This window comes from Arachis stenosperma, chromosome 9, assembly GCF_014773155.1.
Source record: "Arachis stenosperma cultivar V10309 chromosome 9, arast.V10309.gnm1.PFL2, whole genome shotgun sequence".
Lineage (NCBI taxonomy): Eukaryota > Viridiplantae > Streptophyta > Magnoliopsida > Fabales > Fabaceae > Arachis > Arachis stenosperma.
The window spans coordinates 25,008,034-25,032,246 of record NC_080385.1 but is presented as its reverse complement, the minus strand read 5'-3'; positions in this window follow the sequence as shown (position 1 = coordinate 25,032,246).

Genomic DNA, 24,213 nt, shown 5'->3' with positions numbered 1-24,213 from the left:
CGACCACCCTCACCCTCTGAAGCGTTTCTCCCTATCCAAACCCTAGCTTCGCCAACCAGTCCCGGTCACCACTTCCGTCCACGCCGCTGGCGAGCCACCCGAACTACCCTCCTTTCTCTTTTCTTCTTCCTCTCCTTTTTTCTCTTCTCCTCTGTTCACTGTCCCTTGGCCGATCCACTATCACATCGTCACCACCCTTTTCTTCTTCTCTCTTCGTGTTACCCTAGCACTACCATCACAGTGCGAAGCCCTCTTCTCCTCCCTTGGCTCATCTCCAGTTCGCGCTATCTTCTTTAAGCTCGACCATCACTGTCAGCCTCTCCTTCGATCCACCCACCATCATAAAACTACCGAAGTCTTCCCCTGTTTTTGCCTCAAACTATAACCCACCGCCATCAAGTACTTCCGCTGAGCCCAGAGGAACAGCAGCGAGATCCAGCGACCAAACGACGACGAACAGTGGTGGTGGTGAATTCCCTTTACCTTCCCTTCCCCCTCTTCTTCCCTGAAAATCCACCAGGTGATTTCCTTTCCCTGTTCCCCAGCCCTTTAACCCATTTTTCTTTTTTTTTGTATTTTTTAATTAGGAGTAATTTGGTAATAAAAATTAAAATTTTAGTAAAAATGACAATTTTAAAACTAAGTTAAACTTTAGGGACGATTTTGTAAGCAAAAAAAAATTGGGGACGAAAAAAATTTTCAATCTTTACCTTGGGAACCAAAATCGTACTTATCCCTATTTTATGTTTGAAAAGTTATCATAGAAATACTTGTTTTAAAGTTACGTAATAAATAAAAATGATAAAATAACTTTTAAGAAAGAGAGAAGTCATGTTTTTTTTATTTTTTCAAAAACTTTTAAATAATTTTTCTAAAAAGCTAAAAACATATTTAAAAAACTATACCAAATATTATTAATATGACTTTTCATAAATTAAAAACTCAAAAAAGTAAATTTTTAAAGTTTTCAAACAGATTTTTAAGTTGAAAAGATTTATCAACAATGTACTTGTCATTATTGTCGTTAAAAGGACATACCAAGAGAAGTTGTTTAAGAGGAACGGTTGACGATGTAGTCGCAACTACTATAACAGCTACTGTTAAGGTTAACCCTATAACGTTGCTCTACCAGTTGCTGATCCTGGAGTTGCTTATGCAGCCAATGACAATCATGTTCTTGTTGCTGGACACCAACCTCCTCTTGATTCAGGTCAAGATGGTGGACATGCTACTGAGATTGAACATGACCTTGGTCAACCAAATACCACTGAAATTGAAGACTCTTAAGTCTCAACAATCAAACATTATGTAATAATTTGGTTTATCAAAATTGTTTGACAAATCTTTTTTCAACCTTATTTAGTTTCTAGTAGTTCACTAAATGAAATGCAACTTAGAATATTGGAATACCACCAACTACTATGTAGCATACTGCAAAGCCCCTAAGCTCCGATCTAAAAGAAAGGTCTCTCCACATCAAGTAATACTCCACCAACTAATATCCCACTAGCTAGCAAGCAATGCTCCAATTGATCCAATGCAAGGGACAATATTAGGGAGCTAGTCAATTTTATGATATTTGTACCAATTATAGGAATTAAACGCCTAAATGACCAGCAAAAAACAGAGGAAATTTTAGATAAATTCATATAGGACTTTCTCTTTTGAACAGGTTTATGACTATTAGTTGTTTTATTTTGTACACCCCAAGTATTTATCTGTGCAATCTTTTTTTTTTTAAAGACTTGCTGTTACATGAGCTACTTTAGACTCTAGACATGACTGTTTGTTATGTGATACATCACATTGACATTCCAAATAATGCTTATGAATGTGTTGATTTTATTTCTTGTTTTCTTTTGTGAATGTTTTATTATTAGAGACTCACTTACATAAAAATACTTAAAATATTTTTTTAAAAATATTTATTAATAATTAAAATTTAATACATGTAATCGATTAAACTATATTATTTTTATCAAAATTATATCAAACAAATTGATTTGACTAAAAAATCGATAAATCAAATTTTAAATTGTTCTAAAATTAATATTTTTTATTAAAAGTAACCATAATACCTTTATTATAAAAAATAACTAATACCTTTATTATAAAAAATAACTAATATATATATATATATATATATATATATATATATATATATATATATATATATATATATATATATATATATATATATATATATATAGACACGGAAAAGTAATTGACCACAAGTATTATTGTTTGGACACAAAAAAAGGTGTTTATAGATTCACATTTGTGCTAGTTCATCGAAAAACGAGTTGACATTCACAACCACACCATTATTATTGTTACCCGATTCATAAGAAAACCAATTAACCAAACTAATCACTTGCACATTGTAGAAAGAAGAGAGTTACTAATAGTTAGAAGTAGAATCTTTTCTGTTAGTAATTGATAGTTAGTTAGAAGCCAGCTAATGTGGCACTTATCTATGTATCTATATAAGAAGGGTAACTCTAATAGTATAACGGAATTTTGCCATTCAATACACCTAAGTTCTTATCTTCACTCTCCTCTTCCCTTACAACATTTCACACGCTCTTGCTACAAACACTGCACCATTTATCATGGTGCGGTGAGCGTGGACTCTAACAGAGTAGCGTGGGTTCAAGAAAGAGTTGAGAGAGAAGAACGACTTGGTCGCCGTGTCTCACTACAATCCAGAGATTTCAGTGTTTGAATTGTGCACATCTAGCACTGATTTGGAGTATCAATGGCAGAACCTAATCGTAGCAACCAAGATTCACCTGATGCAGCAACCGTTGATCTACAGAGCATCACGTATTTTCTTAATCAAAGCACTGCACTGCAAACTCAATTGAGTCGAGATAACAATCCAATTCCTACCTCCTTTTCGAATTCGACACAAGAATCGTCAAACCCTTACTATCTTCATCCTTCTAAGAATCCTGGAGTATCGATCACGAATGTAATCTTGAATGGAAAGAATTATGAATCTTGGAGGAGAGCAATAGTATTGGCTTTGGAATCGAAGAACAAATTTGGTTTCGTGGATGGAACGATAACCAAACCAGAGAAGGGCGATAGCTTGTTTGAATCCTGGAAAAGGTGTAATATGTATGTAGTGTCTTGGCTTAATCTTTCTCTGGAGTCAAGCATATCTCAATTGGTGATATGAAACAATGTTGCCCGTGATATTTGGAACGAACTAGAGCACCGATACCACCAGGGTGATAGGTACAGAGTGGCTGAGCTTCAAGAAGAATTGTATGCCATAAGACAAGGCGAACTTGATGTAACTTCATATTACACAAGATTGAAGACAATTCGGGAAGAGCTTGATAATTTCAGAAGCATTCCAGTGTGCCAATGTGGCGTAACTTGTAATTGTGGATTAGGAGTCATAGGTCTGAAGATCAAATAACCAGGTTCTTGAGAGGATTAAATGATCAGTACTCCAGTGTAAGATCACAAGTGATGATGATGAATCTTTTTCCTAACTTGAACGATGTATTTGCGATGCTCACCCAACAAGAAAGACAATTTCAAAGTGAATTTCTCTCCCCACAGATCGTGAACAATTCTACTCCTTCTTTGAACTTTGTGGAATCTGGACAAAACAGAGGGAGAAGAAGAGGTAGAGGAGGAAGAAATCAAGGCGAAAGAGGGCAAAGTAGAAAGGTGTAATGTGCACATTGTGGGAAGCTAGGATACAACATTGAATCATGCTACAAGAAGCATGGTTATCCTCCACACTTGAAGCAAAGGAATAGTGGAGAAGCTGCTGTAAACTACATGGCAACAGCAGAAACTGAGGAAGACAATGAGAAACTCAGTAGCCAACTGGTTGGAGGTAGGGCTGTCGATTCTGGATTCACTACAAAGCAAAGACAAGCTTTATTAGCACTCTTGGGCATTTATGAGCTAAAGCCTATTCAAAGTACTGACCAAATTGTGACACAATCACAGTCACTACCTCATCAAGGTAATTTGGTACATATTCTTCAATTCAAAACAAGTGTTAAGACACTAACAATTTCAAACAACAAGCACTGCATGGGTAATTGATACTGGGACTACAGACCATGTATCATACCCCCTTGATGATTTTCAAACATATCACAAAATTGATCCAATTGTAGTGCGGCTGCCAGATGGCACTATTACATTCAGCAACACAATTGGAACAATACATTTTTCAAAAAATATGTATTTGACAAATGCATTATACATACCTTCTTTCAATTACAAGCTAGTTTCGGTTTCCAAACTCACGGCCAAATTGCATTGCCAAATGATTTTTAATGACAAACTCTGTGAGATTCAGGACTGCAGCTCCATGAGGATGATTGGCAAAGCTGAATCTGATGGAGGCCTTTATACACTGAAAACTAAAGCAAGAAATCTGCAATTTGGCACAAGCATTACTACATCATGCATCATGAATATACAAGGCATTAGAGATAAGGACCTATGGCATTATAGACCTACCATGTAGTGGTTTAATTAACATGAAAAAACATTATAATTTCATTACCTATAACACGGATGAGAATCCCTGTAATGCATGTCACTTAGCAAAGCAAAAGTTGCTACCATTTAGCTTAAGCACTACTAACGTTAGGATTTTTGCTAGTAAAGAATTTATAAAAATATTCGCGTTGTAGATATAGCTTCTAAACTAACAGAAGTCCCTTCGTACAAACGTTTTGGTTGTCACAAGTAACAAACTCCTTTAAAATTGATAACCGAGTATTTAAACCTCGGATCGTCTTCTCAAGGAATTGCAAGGAGGTATGTTCTTATTATTGGTTATGGAGATTGTAAATTGGGGTTTGAGAATGAGGAATGAATATGGCAAATAATTTAAATGGCAATTAAAATAAATAAATACTGTAAAGCAAACCCTTTGACAAGGTATGAGAAATTGGAAGTCCAGACTTAGTTATTCTTATCAATAATAATGAAAGTTGAATCTTAATTCCACTTAGTTAACCTTTGCTAAAGCAAAGGAAAGTCAAGGGACTAATTAGTTTGACCTTCAAATCCTATTTATTTCCTAAGAAAAAGTTGGGATTATTGAAGTTCAGTTCAATTAGCAAAGATAACAGTTATCAATTATGTTGAGCTAAGATAACTCCTGAGTTACTGATTTCTTAACCAAGACCAAAAATGTGAAAAGCTGAATTGAAATCATAAATCTAAAAACATCTCAATAATGTATAATCCTAACATGAAAAGTTCATAAGCCAATTGGGCAACATAAATCAAATACCAATAAAAGCATTAAAGTATCTAACATAAGAGATAAATATAAAGTAAAGGAAATATTGAACCTGATGAAGAGTCGAATTAAATCCTAATTTCTAAAAATCCTACCTAAATCCTAAGAGAGAGGAGAGAACCTCTCTCTCTCTAAAAACTACATCTAAACTATGAAAAGTGAATTATGAGAGCATAAATATGAATGGATGCATTCTCCCACTTTATAGCCTCTAATCTGTGTGTTCTGGACCAAAAACTGGGTCAGAGACAGCCCAGAAGTCACTTCCAGCGCTTTCTGGTCCGTACAGGTCGCGGCCAAGTGACGCGGAGGCGTCGCCCACGCGGCCGCGCGGATTGAAGTTCGCAGATGCGACACGTCTGCGTGGATCACACGTTCGCGTTGCCTAGCGTCAGGGAAACTATGGCATATTACATATCAAATTGAAGCCCCAGACGTTAGCTTTCCAACGCAATTAGAACCGCGTCGTTTGGACCTCTGTAGCTAAAGTTATAGCCGTTTGAGTGCGAAGAGGTCAGGCTGGACAGCTTAGCAGTTTCTCCAACTTCTTGTATTCCTTCCATTTTTGCATTCTTCCTTTCCATCCTCTGAGCCATTCCTGTCCTATAATATCTGAAAACACTTAACACACATATCAAGTTATCTAATGGTAATAAGAGAGGATTAAACATAGGAAACTTAAGGCCGAAGAAGCATGTTTTCAATCAAAGCACATAATTAGGAAGGCAAATGTAAAACCATGCAAATAGTATGAATAAGTGGGTAAAGAGTTGATAAAATCCACTCAATTAAGCACAAGATAAACCATAAAATAGTGGTTTATCAACTACCAAATCACAGCATTGTTTGGATATGATACATGTAGATATATGGGGACCTCTCTCCATTCCTTCAATAAATGGACACAAATATTTTCTTACTATAGTAGACAATAAGTCAAGATTTACTTGGGTGAACTTTATGAAATCAAAATCTGAAGCTATTTGTTTGTTAAAGAATTTTGTTGTGTTTGCAAAAACTCAATTCCATAAACAAATCAAAATTATTAGAAGTGATAATGGTGCAAAATTTTTAATGCAATCATTCTATAATGAAATTGGGATACTACATCAACGTTCATGTGTCGAAACTTCCCAACAAAATGGGATTGTTGAAAGAAAGCACCAACACATTCTAGGAGTGACACGGGCACTTCTATTTCATTCAAATGTGCCAAAATGTTCTTGGAATCTTGCAGTAGCACATGCTGTGCACATCATAAACCGAATTTTATCAAGGTTTTTAAATCATCTGTCACCCTATTATGTGCTACATAAATCACTTCCAATAATTACTGACCTTAAAATTTTTGGGTGTTTGGTTTTTGCTAGCACAATCAGTTCAAGTAGAACTAAGTTAGATCCACGAGCTAGGAGATGCGTTTTTCTTGGTTTTAAGGAAGGAACCAAAGGCTTCCTTTTGATGGATATGGCTTCAAGAGAGATATTTGTGTCTAGGAATGTAATATTCTATGAAAACCATTTTCCTTTTTCTAATCAAAACTCAAACACTTGCTCTAATTCATCTATTCCTCATCCTGCATCTAGCAACAATCAACATCCATTCATACATGATCCTTTCACATATGATGTATGCACCATCCCCGCATCCACTTTTACTGCACCCACACCAGCACCCACTAACACTCAGGCAGTGACACATGACATTAATAATTCACTTGAACATGCATCATTACATGAGAATCCCTCAGGGCACAAGACAGACACAATTAGTTATGCATCACAAGATTTTATTCCATCAACACAGCATGCATCTCAAACAGCACGAAACAGTGAACAAAATTTGATTTCAAGAAGATCCACCAGAGAAAGAAAGACACCTAAATACCTAGAAAGCTATCAGTGTATAAGCACCACAACAGATTCCAACTCACATTCAAGGTATCCAATCTCACATTTTTTGTCTTATAGTGCACTTTCTTCAAATCATAAATCCTTCTCCCTAGCCATCTCCACTGATAAAGAACCAAAGTACTTCGAAGAAGCAATAAAACATAATTATTGGAGAAGTGCTATTAAAGAGAAACTCGATGCTCTTCAGAAATTGAAGACTTGGCGGCTTACTACTCTGCCAATTGGAAAGAGGGCAATAGGTTGTAAGTTTGTGTTTAAGCTGAAACACAATCCTGATGGCACGATTGAGAGATACAAGGAACGGCTGGTAGCTAAAGGCTTCACTCAAGTGCCAGGCTTTGACTACCTTAACACCTTCAGTCCCGTTTTAAAGCTCAGCACCTTAAGAATTGTGTTAGCTCTTGCTGTGGCCAAGGGCTGGTTTCTCAAACAGGTTGATGTCAATACGGCCTTCTTGCATGGTGATCTTGAGGAAGAAGTCTACATGCAAGCCCCTCCTGGTTTGAATGCACCCCCGGGTTTGGTCTGCAAGTTGGAGAAGTCCCTATATGGCCTCAAACAAGCCAGCCGCCAATGGAACAACAAACTGAAGACAGTTCTGTTGGATTCTGGTTATTCTCAATCAATGTCTGATCATAGTTTGTTTACCAAGTCTCAACTGAGTGGCTTTACTGCCTTGCTGATTTATGTTGATGATGTTGTGATAACTGGCGATGACATGACTGAAATTAACTTCATCAAGTCATTGTTAGACACAAAATTCAGCATAAAGGACATTGGTGACCTGAAATACTTCCTAGGCAAGGAGGTTACTCGAGGCAAGGATGGCCTGGCCTTATACCAACGAAAGTATGCACTAGATATCTTGAGAGACCATCAACTTGAGGACTACAAACCAGCTTCCACACCAATGGATTAATCTTCGAAATTGACAAAAGGTGGGGGAGAACCACTCCCCTCCAATACTGAGTATCGAAAGCTCATTGGCCGATTACTCTATTTAGCTAATACTCGACCCGAAATCAGCTTTGCTATTGGCAAATTAAGTCAGTTTCTTGAAGCACCAACCGATGTGCACTTCAAGGCTGCAATCCAAATTCTCAAATACATCAAAGGAGTCCCAGCTAATGGTCTATTTTTTCCTACAAGCGTAGACATCACAGTCACAGGATTCTCAGATTCAGATTGGGCAGCTTGCCCAGACACTAGAAGATCCACTGCTACTTATTGTTTCTATGTTGGAAGTTCCATTGTATCATGAAAAAGTAAAAAAACAGATAAATGTAGCTGCCTCTTCTGCAGAAGCTGAGTATCGGGCACTTGCATCAGCTACTAGAGAAGTCATATGGATAAAGAAGATCCTGTTAGATTTACAACTAGAATTAAAGCAACCAGTTAGCATTTATTGCGATAGCTAGGCAGCAATTCACATAGCCTCTAATCCAGTGTTTTATGAAAGGACAAAGCATATTGAAGTCGATTGTCACATAGTAAGAGACAAGGTGCTCGAGAAAGTCATTCATCTTTTGCCAATTTTCACTCGTGAACAAGTTGCAGACTTATTGACCAAACCTCTTAATCCAGGAACTTTCTCTGCTCTTATTGGCAAGTTAGGCCTGAAAAATATTTTCACTCCTAACTTGAGGGAGGGTGTTACCTAATTCATAAGGAAACCAATTAACCAAACTAACCACTTGCACATTGTAGAAAGAAGAGAGTTACTAATAGTTAGGAGTAGAATCTTTTCTGTTAGAAATAATTTCTGTTAGTAATTGATAGTTAGTTAGAAGCCAGCTAATGTGAAACTTATCTATGTATCTATATAAGAAGGGTAACTCTAATAGTATAACGGAGTTTTGCCATTCAATACACCTAAGTTTCTTATCTTCACTCTCTTCTTCCCTTACAACATTTCACACGCTCTTGCTATAAACACTGCACCATTTATCAGTTATCGCTGTGAAAGTCATGCATCTCTGCTTCTATTGTTTGTTCTTTCCTAACTTCTATTAGAGTATGGTTGTTGCCTTGTTGGATTTTCCAGCAATATGACTGATGCCATCAATCATGCTTTGGAAATGCTACCTAATGGATCAGAGGCAAGAGAAATGAAGAAGAAACACAATGGTGTAGGGTGGTTGTTCATCAAAGAGAATGGGATAGGGTTTTAAAGCATTTATAAGGACCAAATATTGAGTTCTAAGTTTTAACGGCTACGACAGATAACTATCAGGAGTCTAACGTAACGGCCGTTAGACCAACTCACTACGTCGTTAATAGTTCAATGACAGAAATGAAATTAGGGATTAACATGAGCCATGAAAAAATTAAATTTAGAATGTAAATTGAAATAATTAAAAAGTCGAAAATTAGTTTGAGTTTCAAAAAATTCAGAGATCAATATAAAGTTCAACTCCAAATTATATATGGAATTGGGTTGAGAAATATTAAGATATTTTTTTTTTAAAATATCAAAAATTTTTAAAATATTTTTAAATTTATTTTGTTTTAATTTTATTCTAAAAATTTTCGATTTGTATCAAATATATTTCTCACCGCTAATATTTCAAGAAACTTAAGATCAATTCAATAGCAACTTCACAAGAACAATCTTTAAGATATGCAAACTAAATACAAAGTTTTACCACTAACTCTTAATTATTAAATATTATCTGAATTAGTTTTAAATTTCTTAAAAATTTAGCTGGATGTAAATAATGTGAATCAAAATTAAAAAAAAAAATGAAACAAAATTTGGCAAATTTAAATAATAAAAAATATACTATATCCTATTTTAATTTATTTTATACGGTAAAGGACTATAAATTTTTGGTAAACGTAAACATAAAAGCAAAAGAAAAAAAATATATTTGGATATAATTAACTTAATAATTATGTTTTAAAAAAATTAACCACCAATTATGTGTTACATTTAATTAGTTTGTTAAAGCAAAAGAGCAGAAAAATTTTATTTCCTACTTCTATTTATAGTTTAACACAAAAAATTAATATAAAAAGGAACTTATAACTATTTTTAAACATATATTTAAAATGGAAATGATATTTTTTAGGGGAAAAATCATTAATAAACTGGGCATAATTCTTTAGAAAGTTATCATCCTAATTAAGAATATAATACAATTGCTTTTAACTTGTTATATGGAGAGGTAATTTCTTATATCAATGTTCAGGAATTTTTGAGATATTTTAATTCTTAAAAAATTTTAATTATCAAATTATTCTCTTAATGTTTATTTTGTATGCAATTTAATATTCACATCAAATTGTTTGCCACTTGAAGGTATTAGTATAAAATTTTTAAAGATTTATTTATTATATTTTTAGTAAATCTGACATGTGACTGATTTATTAACAAAGTAATTGGTTGGAGAATGATTTGATAATTAAAATTTATTATAAATTAGTATTTTTACCCGTAATACTATTATAGGATTATAAATCTTTTAAAATTATGTGATCCTAGTATTATAGATTATGACACAAAAATTTATAGCATTAAACTATTTTTATAAAATGGTCGTAAGGGACAAAAGTTTCCATCAACTAAAAAGACCAGAGTCTTAAACAAAATTAAATAATAAGTTTTTTAGTTATTATTTTCAAATAAAAAAGTTTAATTTTTTACTTAATTTTAACATTCGTTATCTAAAATTTGAAAAAATTTAACGTGTATATTTTTATATTTGATTAGATATTAAGTTTGTTGCACAAATAGAAATAATTAATTTTTAGACTTGCTATTTAAAAATAATATTTTTATATATATAAAAATATAATTAGATATTAACATAAAAAAAATTATATTGATAATTATAAAATTAACTTATTTTTTAAAACAATTGAATCTTAATTTTAACTTTTAATCACAATATTAGTATTTTTTTTAAATTATATGTAATAAATATTTAAAAGAAAAGAAGTGAAAATACATATTAAAAAGATAAACAGTAAAAATTTAAAATTAAATAAAAAATATGTATATAATAATATTTTTTATTTAAATTATATTATGTTGTTAATTTTATTTTTTATAGAACATAAAGATAGAGAAAAATAAAGAATGAGAGAAAGGAGAGAGAAAGATAAAGAAAAAGAATGAGAGAGAGAGTTTGTTAATTTTAAAAGTTAAAAAAAAATTATTTTAATTATAATAAAAATATCTAATAACATATTTTAATTTGTCAAATTATTAATATAAAATAGATTTTTTTTTGGTAAAGGTAATGGGACCTAAGTTCAAGAGAACAAAAACAAGTTATATGACTATGGCAAGTGATTATTAACTACAACAACAAAATTAATGTTTATGATATGCTTGTTAAAGATATAATAATTTATATTGCTTCTATCAATTTAAATTTTTGGGATGAATAATTTTATGATATATTATTCGAGTTTTATATCCAAATAATTAAAAATTCGATCCTACTTAAACTTTTGAAACGAATAATTTGATGACAATGCCAAGATGTTGATCCAAATCTTAGTCCTACATTCTCAAACTTGATAAACTACTTTTGCTTTTGGAGTGCGATAGACTAATCTTCATTGACTCTGGTTATTATCACAACGGTCTCCATACACCATTGTGAATACCCTTTGCTAATTTTAACATAATTTGGTTAAAAAAGAATTACAATGCCAATAAAAATCCACAATAATTCCAAAGCAACATGCATGAGATTCTAGAATTCTTCAAAAAAAAAAAAATTAAAAAACAGAAAAAAAAACCAACATAAAGAGCGAAATCTACGTTGCTATCACTGTTCTTCATTCTCTCCGAAAGAATATTTGGAGAAAAGACAATTCTCAAATCCTCATAAGTCATAGTTATATATATATTTTTTTTGTTGTTCACGATATCTTCTAACCCTACAGGTTAAAGATTAATCTGTCGCAGATTTGAGCTCCATTTAAGGATTTGTTGTTGGCCAATAAATTGCTGCATACACAAGGCGGAATTCAAATCTCCAACACTTGCTTAAGCAGACGAGTGAGCTGACTACTCGACCAACCCAAGTTGGTTTAGTCATAATTATACTTACGCGGTTACACCCACGTCTGTTTTCTTTTTGGGCTTGGTACACCCACCTATTATTTTCCATCAATTGGTTCAAAAAATATGGGCTATTAAAAATGTCAAATATGTTTTGAAAATATGCACAACCCAAAGCCGAAGAGGATATGCCCAATCCATTTTAAGTTTTGCTGTTTTGGAAACCGTAAGTCAACAAAAAAGAATCAGCCCACAGGTGCATTGCCTCTTATCCAATTAGAAACCAATATTAATTCCACGTCCAAAAAAATATTTTAATTTTAAATTAATTATCTATTTTCAGTTGTACATAATTATTAAAACAATTATTAAATTTTATTAAAAACGTATGTAATCACTCGTTTTTTTATCGACTTTGACAGGTGATGCCAAAACGAATTTGTATCAAGATCTCAAGTATCGAAGAGCAGATACGACTTATTTGAAAAAGAGTGAGATCGGCTTGGAAATTACTTAATTGGTGTCAAGGCAGTTTATCTTGATATTACTTATGGTAAACTTATGACAAATATCAAAGGAGTAAAATAAACAAAAAGATGAAAATATAAAAAGTTGATTAAAACAAATGATAATAAAACGAAAAATAAAGCAAACAACAATAGATGCAATAAAAAGCAAAAGAAAATAAATTAAAGATTGATTTCTAACACTCACATGCACTTGCACTCCATGTTCTTCCGTTGCGTCACAGAGACGGAAAATTTTATGAGTTTAGGTGATGATCTAGTGTCATTTTTGTGAAGTCTCGAACTTCTTCTGAATTTCTATTATTTATAGACTGTGAATTTGACTTACTCTAAAATACGTAATCCATGATCCCACTTCTTTTTTCTCACCCAAAACCTTATCTTGACCATGAAAAATCTTTATCTCCAAGTGTTGACAACCACGTCTCTTTTGGTCTCCAAGTACTAGCTTGTTCCTCAATATTCGCTCCCATGTTCCCATTTCCAGCTTGAATGCCGGTTTAAGCTTTTGATATTTCGACGAAGGTCACCAATTTCTTTTCGATTTCGACATATTTTACATCTTCTCTCATCGACTCCAACTTGCCTGTTCCGTTCCTACAGTCGAAATACTACTTTGATGGTCGAAATTATTGATAGTCGAAAAAGTTCATTTTTGTACCAACAGTAATTGAAGTAGAAAGTCAAATAAAAATGAAAAAAGTAATTAATTTGAAACTATTCTGAATCTGTCCAACATGAAGAGTTGGTCAAAAATCATCTGAAAGCTCATTTTAAGAAATTCAGGAGGCCGACCGTAATGAGTGAGCAAAAAAATCCTAATATCCCTTGGCAAAATGGCTAAAATCAAGAGAAAAGATAGTATCTTAACCCATAGCTTGAAGATCGTCGAGAGACCCAAAACCTTGAGCTACAATCTCTGTTAAGGTATAAGATGAGAAGACTATAATTTGACCAAGTAATAAGAACCAATCACTAATAATTTTAACTTTTACCTCAAACACATTCTATTTTAGACGTCGAAGGGCCTCGAATATTACACTCTAATGCCTTACGCACATACGTCGAAACATTCTATCTAATTTCGCCTCCCTAAAAATATCTTGTTTAGGTATGCGAACTCAGAAACTTGTATTGAACATTTTCAAATCAAATTCATTTCACTCTTAAAAATATGCATATTACAAAGGAATTTGCAAATTTAAAGAACATACTAGTTGTATGTGAGTTTTTTTTCTATTATTTGTTTTTTTGGTTAAATTTTTTGTTTGACATTTTACACTCTTATAACGGTGGTTGTTATGTATTATATTTATTATTGTTATCTTTTTATAATATGATTTACTAATCTTATTAGATAGAGAAAATTAAACATAAAAATTAACCATAAATGATAATAGATGAAAAATTATAGCGTACTAAAAAAGTATATTAAGAACACTAAAAGAATATTATATAAAAAATATACTAGAAAATATCAAAAAAATTAAATATATTTAAAAAGATATTGTTATAATTTAATATCACGTCTTTTTTAATAATTATATATCTAAAAGTGATTTTAATTAATATTATCTCAACAATATTTATTTTATTAAAATTAATTTTAGTATAGAATTGTCAAATATAAATTATATTGACAAAAACTCACTTCTATCCTAAATTAATTCTACAAAACTAGCTTCATTCAAACTCAAATTTAATAAATACTAGTCCAAACATACATTTAAAAATCCATTGTTATAATTAAAAATCCATTGTTATAATTTGGTTTCGTTTTTCTTTTATTGATGAAAGTTTCTATACAAATATCAATAATAGACAAAGGAAAATAGTCCAAATACATCAAGCGTAAAGAGTGCAATACTAAAAATTTTCAACATTTAATTGGCTACTGCTCCCATTTGTTGTAGTGTTTGGCACGGATTCAATTTGTTCCAAAGTCAGTTGCACAATGGAGTCTTACTAATTGGCAACCATCTTAAGAGGAAAATTTGTGGATATAAATATTCCACATAGTGCGGAACCTCCTCCTGTTAGACTAGGTTTTACTTTATAATAATAATAATAATATGATATAGTAAGTATTATATGGTTTTCTTTTCGGTTTAATTGGGTAGCACAACTGCACTGAGACGGCCACTTAAGGTCCACTTTTCTTTTACTTTTCGGCTTTCTTATCAACCTAGCTAGTTAATTACTTAGTAAAATCAATTAACATTGGTCACAAGATTGAGTTTTAACTTTTAAGTATCTTCTTTTGCACGCTAAAGAAGATGTAGCCTTTAGATTACTAGCTAGAAATGTAGCCGAAAATCTGCCAAAATTAAAAAAATAATGAGTATTATGAATATGATATTTGAAGAAAAGCTGCAATAATGTAAAGGTCAGAAATTAATTTATATTTTTTTTTATAATTTTGCAAAGATTTCGACTTCAAAGAAAAGAGAGAAGTATGTTAAGTACAATTACAAATAAAATATTCGCTATATTTATTAGAAAAATTCTATGGTGGTATTGATTTTGGTAGCTAAGAGTAACATAAATTTAACCAACAAATAAAAAATTGACACATGACAAAAAAATTAAATCTAAAAATAAAATAATTTTCTCTTTCTTATAATTTTTTATAATTATTTTTATCAAAATAATTTTTTATAATTTTTTTATAATTATAAAAATAATTTAAAAAAATATTAAAATAATTTTTTAATTATATTTATAATTATTATTTTATTATTATTATTATTTTTAAAAAATAATTTCTTATAATTATTTTTATAATTATTTTTACTAAAATGATTTTTTTATAATTATTTTTATTTTTTAATTACTTTTATTATTATTATTTTTAATAATTTCTAAAAATAATAGCAAAATTATTTTTTAATTATTTTTATTATTATTTTTTATCAAAATACATTTTTTATAATTATTTTTTCTTTTTGTAATTTTGAAAAACTAAAACCAAAATAATATTCTCTCTCTTATCATTTTTTATGATTATTTTTAAACTAACACCAAGAGGAAGAATATCATTTTGGTTTTAGGTTTTTGAAATTACAAAAAAAATTATAAAAAATGATTTTTTAGAAATAAAAATAATAATAAAAATAATTAAAAAATAATTTTGGTGTTATTTTTAGAAATTATTAAAAATAATAATAATAAAAATAATTAAAAAATAAAAAATAATTATAAAAAGTTATTTTAGTAAAAATAATTATAAAAATTATTTTTTAAAAATAAAAATAATAATAAAATAATAATTATAATATATTTATAAAATTATTTTGGTGTTATTTTTTTAAAATTATTTTTTATAATTGTGAAAATAATTATAAGAAATTATTTTGATAAAAATAATCATAAAAAATTATAAGAGAGAGAATCATTTTGATTTTAGATTTAATTTTCTTGTTATATGTCAATATTTTTTTTGTTAATTAAACTTATATCACTCTTAACCACCAAAATCAATGCCATCATAGAACTTTCCTATCTATTAATCATCATATAAATTGTTTAGTCATCCTAAGATTTATATTAACATTAAATTTAGAACATCTGTTATCTTTTTGACATTGCCATCAAAATAAACGTTATTCCGATTGATATTACAACAAAAAACAAACACCTAAGTTACATTTATACGATTAAATCGCTAATTATACCAAAATACAAAATTATCATTATTTAATTTAGCCATATTTTTCTATTTATCAATGAAGATGAATTTATTTGTTTAGACCTTTTGGAATTCTATGTTGGACACTTTTTACATCAAGTTTATGAACTTATTTCTTTTAAAATTTATTTTTCAATGTGTTCTTTGACTTCCTGTGTTGCTACACGAAAAAGCACGATTCATACGTTTTGAATGTATATTTCTCTATCATTCCAAAAGCTATTTTTAAGAATAAATTGTATAACAATTTCAATTTCATCCAACAAAGCCATCAATTTATTACCTGCAGAAATTATTTCGCAAACATTTAATAAACATATTACGGCGTCAAATGGTAATAAAAGAGAATTAAAATTAGTAAATTTAAAGCTAAAGAAGCATATTTTCAATCATAGCATAAAATTAAGAAAAAAAATGTAAAACATGCAAATTCTATGAATAAATGTGAGAATAATGGATAAAATCCACTCAATTCAACTTAAAATATACCATGAAATAGTAGTGCATCAAGTTTTCAGGTATCCATAATAGTCATCATAGCAAGCAATCAATTTGCTCAAGAGGCTGTGAGAGACGTTTATTTCCGAGACATGTGCCAGCGCACTGAATCAGTGACTCATTGCCTTGAACACCCTCGCTATTGTCTTTGTTTGGTATCTAAGATCGTGAGTTTTCTGCAAGGTTTTAAAACAGTATGTCATGATATATTTATAATACAAAATAGAGTTTATTTAAATGAAAGGGGATAAATATATTTAATGTATACTTATGCTTACGTTATAGCGCGGCTTCTGTGTTTTTGTCACCATCATTTTTTTCATTTTTGCTGTAAGCACAAAAAATTTGGTCAATACTTCACTCAATATACCGACAAGCACAAGCATGTATATTTTAATCAAGTGAATCAAAATGGACAAATTTACTGAACCGAACATCATTGATGTTTTGAATAAAACATGATAAACATTCAATGAGTAAGAAAAATATTTCTGCATTAAAAAAAACTCAACTGAACACACTAACAATCAAGTGAATCAAAATTACCATCTCTACTGAAATGAACACCATTCATATTCTGAATAAAACATGATAAACATTCAATCATCAAGAAAAATATTTCTGCATGCAAAAGAATTCAACTGAACATACTAACAATCAATTGAATCAAAATTACCAACTCCACTGAACTAAACACCATTCATATTCTGAATAAAACGTGATAAACATTCAATCATTAAGAAAAGTATTTCTGCATGCAAAAGAATTCAACCGAACACACTAACAATCAAGTGAATCAAAATTACCAGCTCCACTGAACCGAACACATTCATGTTCTGAATAAAATGTGATAAACATTCAATTATTAAGAAAAATATTTTTGTATACAAAAGAACTCAATTGAATACTTAACAATAAAATGAATGAAAATGACCAACTCCACTAAACAGAATACCATTCATGTTTTGAATAAAACCTGAAACATTCAATCAGTAAGAAAAATATTTTTGCATGTAAAAGAACTCAACTGAACACACTAATAATCAAGTGAATCAAAATGACCAACTCCACTGAACTGAAAGAAAATAAGAACACATTACCATTCCTATGCCCTAGTTATGTAAAAATAAATGAATCAGAATAAGTCGATCTACTAAACAAAGTAACTCAATCCAATAAACCTAAAATGCAACTAAGAAAAATGTGAGATTGCAAGATTTTAAATAAACAGTAGTTTTTATCATACCTTTCGCAATCTCTGTTTTTGTTTTCGTTTGTTTTTTCTTTTTTCTTTCGAAATCTTCTCCTGATTTTTCAGTAGAACCAATTTTGGCAGAAAACACGAATGAAGTTTGAGAGATTTTGAGAGAGATTCAAAGTTCTCCAGTAGTAGTTTCAAGGTTGAAGAAATAACGTTGTTTCATATTCAATCCGCGAATAAATGTTAACATTTCGAAAATTTGGGGCGCGTGTATTTCACGTTTCATTTAATAAAATTGGATATTTTTAATATTATGCCAGTTTGGATAAACTTAAATGAAAAATTACATGAATGTATAACCCAACTATAATTAAAAACAATTAAATAATTTAATATATTTAATTATATTATTATTTAATAATTTAATTTTAATTATCACATTTACATAAAAAAAATTGCATGTGAGTCTCCCTCTAAATTAAACAATTTCAATGATTATTGAAAAGAAGAAACACATGCAGCTTGAGCTTTTATCCTTTTACAAATTTATGAAGTTCATTAACCATATGTACCCAATACCCAGCTATAGCAGAAATGCAAAAGCAAAATAAATAAATAAATCAAAAGAAAAAAATGTGAAAAAAAAGAAGAATGGAAGAGAAGTGAATGGAAGTCAAATAAAAACACTAAATAATAAACCGTCATCATTAGCAACACATACATTCACCACCACCACCAGCACAGAAGAAACCGAAAAAAACCCTGACCAGAAATAGTGCTATCAATTGGGCGGCATTAGAAAGAAAGAAAACAAATCTCAAGTGCTGTGAGTGGAAGCAGCGCAGCAAAGCATGAGATTGATGAAATTCTCAACTTTCAAGTGGATGGACGGTTAGATATATGATAATATAAAGATAATGTTTTTTTGTATGTAGACAAAATTTTTATATATATTTATCCTGAAACTATTTATTCTATCATAAAACAACTATCCAAAAGCTTAAACATTTATAAGCTTAATTAATTACCTAAATTAAGCTATGTATTTACGCTAATTAACGAATATTTATAAAAAAAAACATTTAAATAAAGACATCTAAAACGTCTTTTTTTAAATATTTTTTAATAATTAAAATTTAACATATATAATTGATTAAACAATATTATTTCTGTTATAATTAGATCGGACAAATCGATTTGACCAAAAAATTAATAAACCAAATTTTAAACTGGTCTAAATTAATATTTTTTTAATAAAAAATGACGGTAATATTTCTATTATAAAAAATGACTAAAATACTCTTATTATATATATTAATTTTAAAAATTCTAAATTTTAACTCTATGATAGTACAAAGAGGAAAAAAAGGTTAGGATTTAAGATTCTATATATATAATAAGAATATTTTAATCATTTTTTATAATAAAAATATTACAGTTATTACTGTAAAAAATATTAATTTACATCGATTCAAAATTTAGTATGACAAAATCAAGTGTCCTAAATATAGATAAAGTGTCCTAAAAAATCCTTTTAGTAATAAAGAGAATTTAAACCTACAGTAGTATTATTTTTTGTTGAAATAAATACGTTCCAAGTTATTTCCCCGCATGTCAACTTTAGGCATAAGATAATGATAGTACAATGACGATTAATATTTTAATTAGTGTATGTAGATAATGACAAACTATATCTACTTTCAGGACTGCATTCATTTTTGTGTATATATTTAAAACAGGAGTTGAGTTAGCCCCATGCAACTTGCTATTATTTATTTATTTATTTATTTCGCACTTCTGTGACTACAGTATGCTCCATTCGCTTCGTAGAATTATCTTACCAACTGTTCATTGGATTTAAATATTTGGAATCTTAAATAAAGAATCAATAATTCAAAGGAAGCTCCTCCAGGAGCATTCGTTCTCAGCATCAGACTAAATTTAAACATATAATTAACAATGTTCATCAGTATAAATTAAACATTTGTTGGGTGAATATAATGTTCGTCACTTTTTCATATAATATACGCACTTTGCCAATTATTTAAGGAAATTATATTGTATTTTCATTTACTATTTAAATTTTTTGTGTTATCATCATGAAAAAGTATAGGTAAACAATGAAATTATAAGAATACTAGACAATGTGAATAATGGATATGTCGAATATTCAATTCAATAGGTATATATGCAGATGATTATGTTGATTATTTTTAATTGGATGGTTTTTTTTATTCGATTTACTCATTCACAGTTAACAATAGCTAGATGTTCAATTCACTAAATGTGCAAATGGTTATCCTGATATTAAGGTTTAAGAGGTAATTTGATGATAGTATATTTTTTTACTTTATTAAATAAATTCTAGAATTCATTGTTCATATTATTTATAAAAGTTATTATCTACCTAAAAAAATCATATCATTATTTATCAGTATTTATAACGCTTCTATCTAAAATAAGTTAATGCTAGCTAAATACACATCAAAAGTCATGAAGTTAATTTTGACATTTTTATTATTTAATTTAGTTTGTTTCATTATTTCTTAACTTGTTTATACCATTTTTATATCATTCAATATTTTAATATGTTTGAGTAAAGTATTATTTAACGACTTTATCTATTAACTTTTTTTTTTTACCAAAGATAAGAGTCTTGAACGTGCAACCTCTTAATTGAATATAGAGAGACTATAACATTTGAGCTATAAGTCATTTGGACTTTAACTATTAACTTCACTACATGAAAAGTTAAAGTTCTAATGATTTATAATATCATTATATAAATGAAAAAGAAAGAGAAGGTTGGTGATGAGGTTACTGTATCTTGTTAGAACTCGACAAAAACACAAGGAAGCGGAAAGCTTTGTTGATCCTGTGGGCAGCGAAAATTATTCTATAGTAGTGTGACACAGATTAGGGTTCCTCATCTAAAACTTTTTTATATTATTACTATATATGTTGACGTGAGCATCATCCTTAACTATCTTCTTGCGAAACCATATTTTCTTGTTTTTTTTATCAAATAATAATTTCAAAAAATTATAAATTTTTTCTAATATTTTATTTATTTTAATTTTATACTAATTATAACGTTAAATTTAAGAAGTTTTAATGTTGTCTAGACTTATTAAATTATTTATTCAATAAGATCAGTTAAGTAACCGGTTTTTGATTAATTAATCCAATTGAATTGACGGATTTAATTCGATCTTTAGAATTATAAATAATGTTGATAATAGTGATGGTGGTATTGACAATGATAAAAGGATTGATTATATATGGAGGAGAGGGTGGTAGCTGTGGTGATGTCGCAACCGCAAATGTGCTTTAAAATATTGATGCTGTTGGGAGATGAAGCAGCAACTGGAAGTGAAAGTGAAGAAGAGACATGGAAAATTTTTTTGTAATAATAATGTTTGTAGTTAATAAGTTATTAACATATCTGAATAGTAAAAATAGTATTGAAAAACTTTAAAAATATTTAGTATAAAATTGAAATATATTAAATAAATTGTTAAAATAATTATAAAACTTTTAAAAGATTTAAAATTATTTATTTTACATTTATATATCTATCTAAAATTATATATTAATACACTAATATATATATATATATATATATATATATATATATATATATATATATATATATATATATATATATATATTATGGAGATATTTTCTAAAACTTTTACACACACACCACCTATGTACCAATTGTTTTACTAAAATCACATATTAATAACCATGTAATTGAAGAAGCTGTTATTTATATATATTTTTAAACAAATGTGTTGAATCTTCCTTTGCTGGTTTCTTAATAGAACCATCAATAAATTGCCATTTATTTTTGGACATAAGAACTTTAGACATTGTAGTTTTTCAAGCATGATAATTATTAGATTCAAGTACTACAGAAATTAATGGAATTCTTAGACTATTTTAAAGATATAAATAATATGAATTTACCAGATCTAAAGTTGGACTCATATTCGAGTGATTAGTGATAAATTGTAGCTAATTCACTTGATTTATCAAGTTTACAATTGTTTAAATATTAAGATTTTCTATCAAATTTGTTATTATTGGTGGTTGCTATTCAAATTCATCGTGAAGATCTCGTAATGCTTCTATTACTATTTATGAGAAGCTTAAACTATTCACACCTAAATCGTAATCGGAGTTGTGGTGCGATGAGCATGAAAGAAGTAAAATTAATACCAATATTATTTGATTCTATTTGTAGTTAAGTCACTTATATTTTATTTGATTTTAAAATGAATGTTATAGAAGCATTTGTTATAAAAGAGAAGAAAAAAAATTGTTTTCACAAAAGAAATTGTTCGATATAGAATCCGTCATCCTCATATTTTAATGCAACACAGCAAACATAGAAAAACCTACAATATTAGGAAATTATAATTTCTGAGTTTGAATTGGGAATTTTGTTTGTATAATTTAAGTTGGATTGTAATTAAAATAATTAAGAACATCATATGATTAATTAAGTCAATACAGTTTATCAATTCATCTATTTCGTTAACTAGATATTTTTTGTTAATGGTGATTCTTTTAGGTGATGTTTGATTACTTTTGTCAAAAATAATAATTTTTTGGAGACATTATTGTCTTTTATGTCTTTTGATTTTTTTTTTGTTGGACATTTTTGGATATAGATTTAGAGGTTTAAATTATTCATAAGCAATTTGAGTTGATCGAATTGTTAGTTTACTTATTCGTTTAAATAAGTGTTAAAATTTGAATTTTATTTTGTGTATGCATTAATTCGTTAACCAACAATAAACACCTATATAGAATTAGTCCGATTCATGGCAGATTAATGCTTGTCTTGCCAAACTAAAGGATTCTGTGAAAAAAAAAACACATTCATATGTCTCTTTTAACCCACTCAAAATGTTTAGAAAAGTAGTTTTATGACAAGGTATCAGAACATTCATATGTACCTTCTTCTATTCGGTCAAACTGTTAGGAAAAATGTTTTCATGACAAAAAAGAGTCTTGCATTACAACAAAAATTGTTTAGTGACAAATTTTTAAGGACAATAATACAATGGCTACTATATATCTTATTTAACTTATATTTTTGCAAAAATGATATATTTGTTATTATTATTACATATTATAATGGCAATTATATATTTTTTACTGCTATTAAAAATATCTTTATTGATAATTATATAATTATTGCTAAAATCTTTTAATGATAAAATATAAAATGACTAATATTCAATTGTCAGTAAATATATTAGTAGCTATTTTTATTGATGCTAAAAATAAAACAATTAATCGCTAAAAGTGATTTTTCTAGTAGTGTTAAAAAAAATGATTGAGTTAAAATAGTTTCATGACAAAGAAAAATTTTAAAATAGATGGTTGAAATCTTAGGTGTAATTCATAGAAACAATCATTAATATAATTATTAAGTTGAACTATGTACATTATATTTTTTAGATATAATTCTTTTCAGATTCTGCATTAATGCAAAATACTTGTGTGTAAAAATACACTTATTTAATACTATTGTAACAGTTCAAACATCAATTATATATTCAAATGTATTAAATTTTCAACCTACTAAAATTCTAAACTGAAAGATGTTTGGAAACGGTGGGATTTCTAAAAGTTGTTAAAACTTTGATATAGCGCTATAGGACATAAAATAAAAAATATATAATTAGAGTATTAGAGTGATGGGGAAGAACATGGGAGGCTGGCTGGTTTATTATCAAGTATCCACTCATGTGTGTCTTCTGGTTATTCCGTTTTACTCTTTTGAGAATAGACATATGCTGACTCCACATTCTCTTAAAGCAAATTAAAGGCCCAACCCCAATGCCTATTAGCTATTTGTCGGTTCCCATTCCCTTTAAGTCATTAAAATATTGCTAACGTGCATATCAAAGAAACTTTGGCAGATAAACCCACTATGTCTTTCATTCTCTTATATTATATATATATAGTAACTCACCCTGCATGTACTTCAAGGTCCCATTAACTTCGCTTTCTATCTTCTTCTTCTTCTATACCATTGCTTCTCATTACTTATTAATTAAAC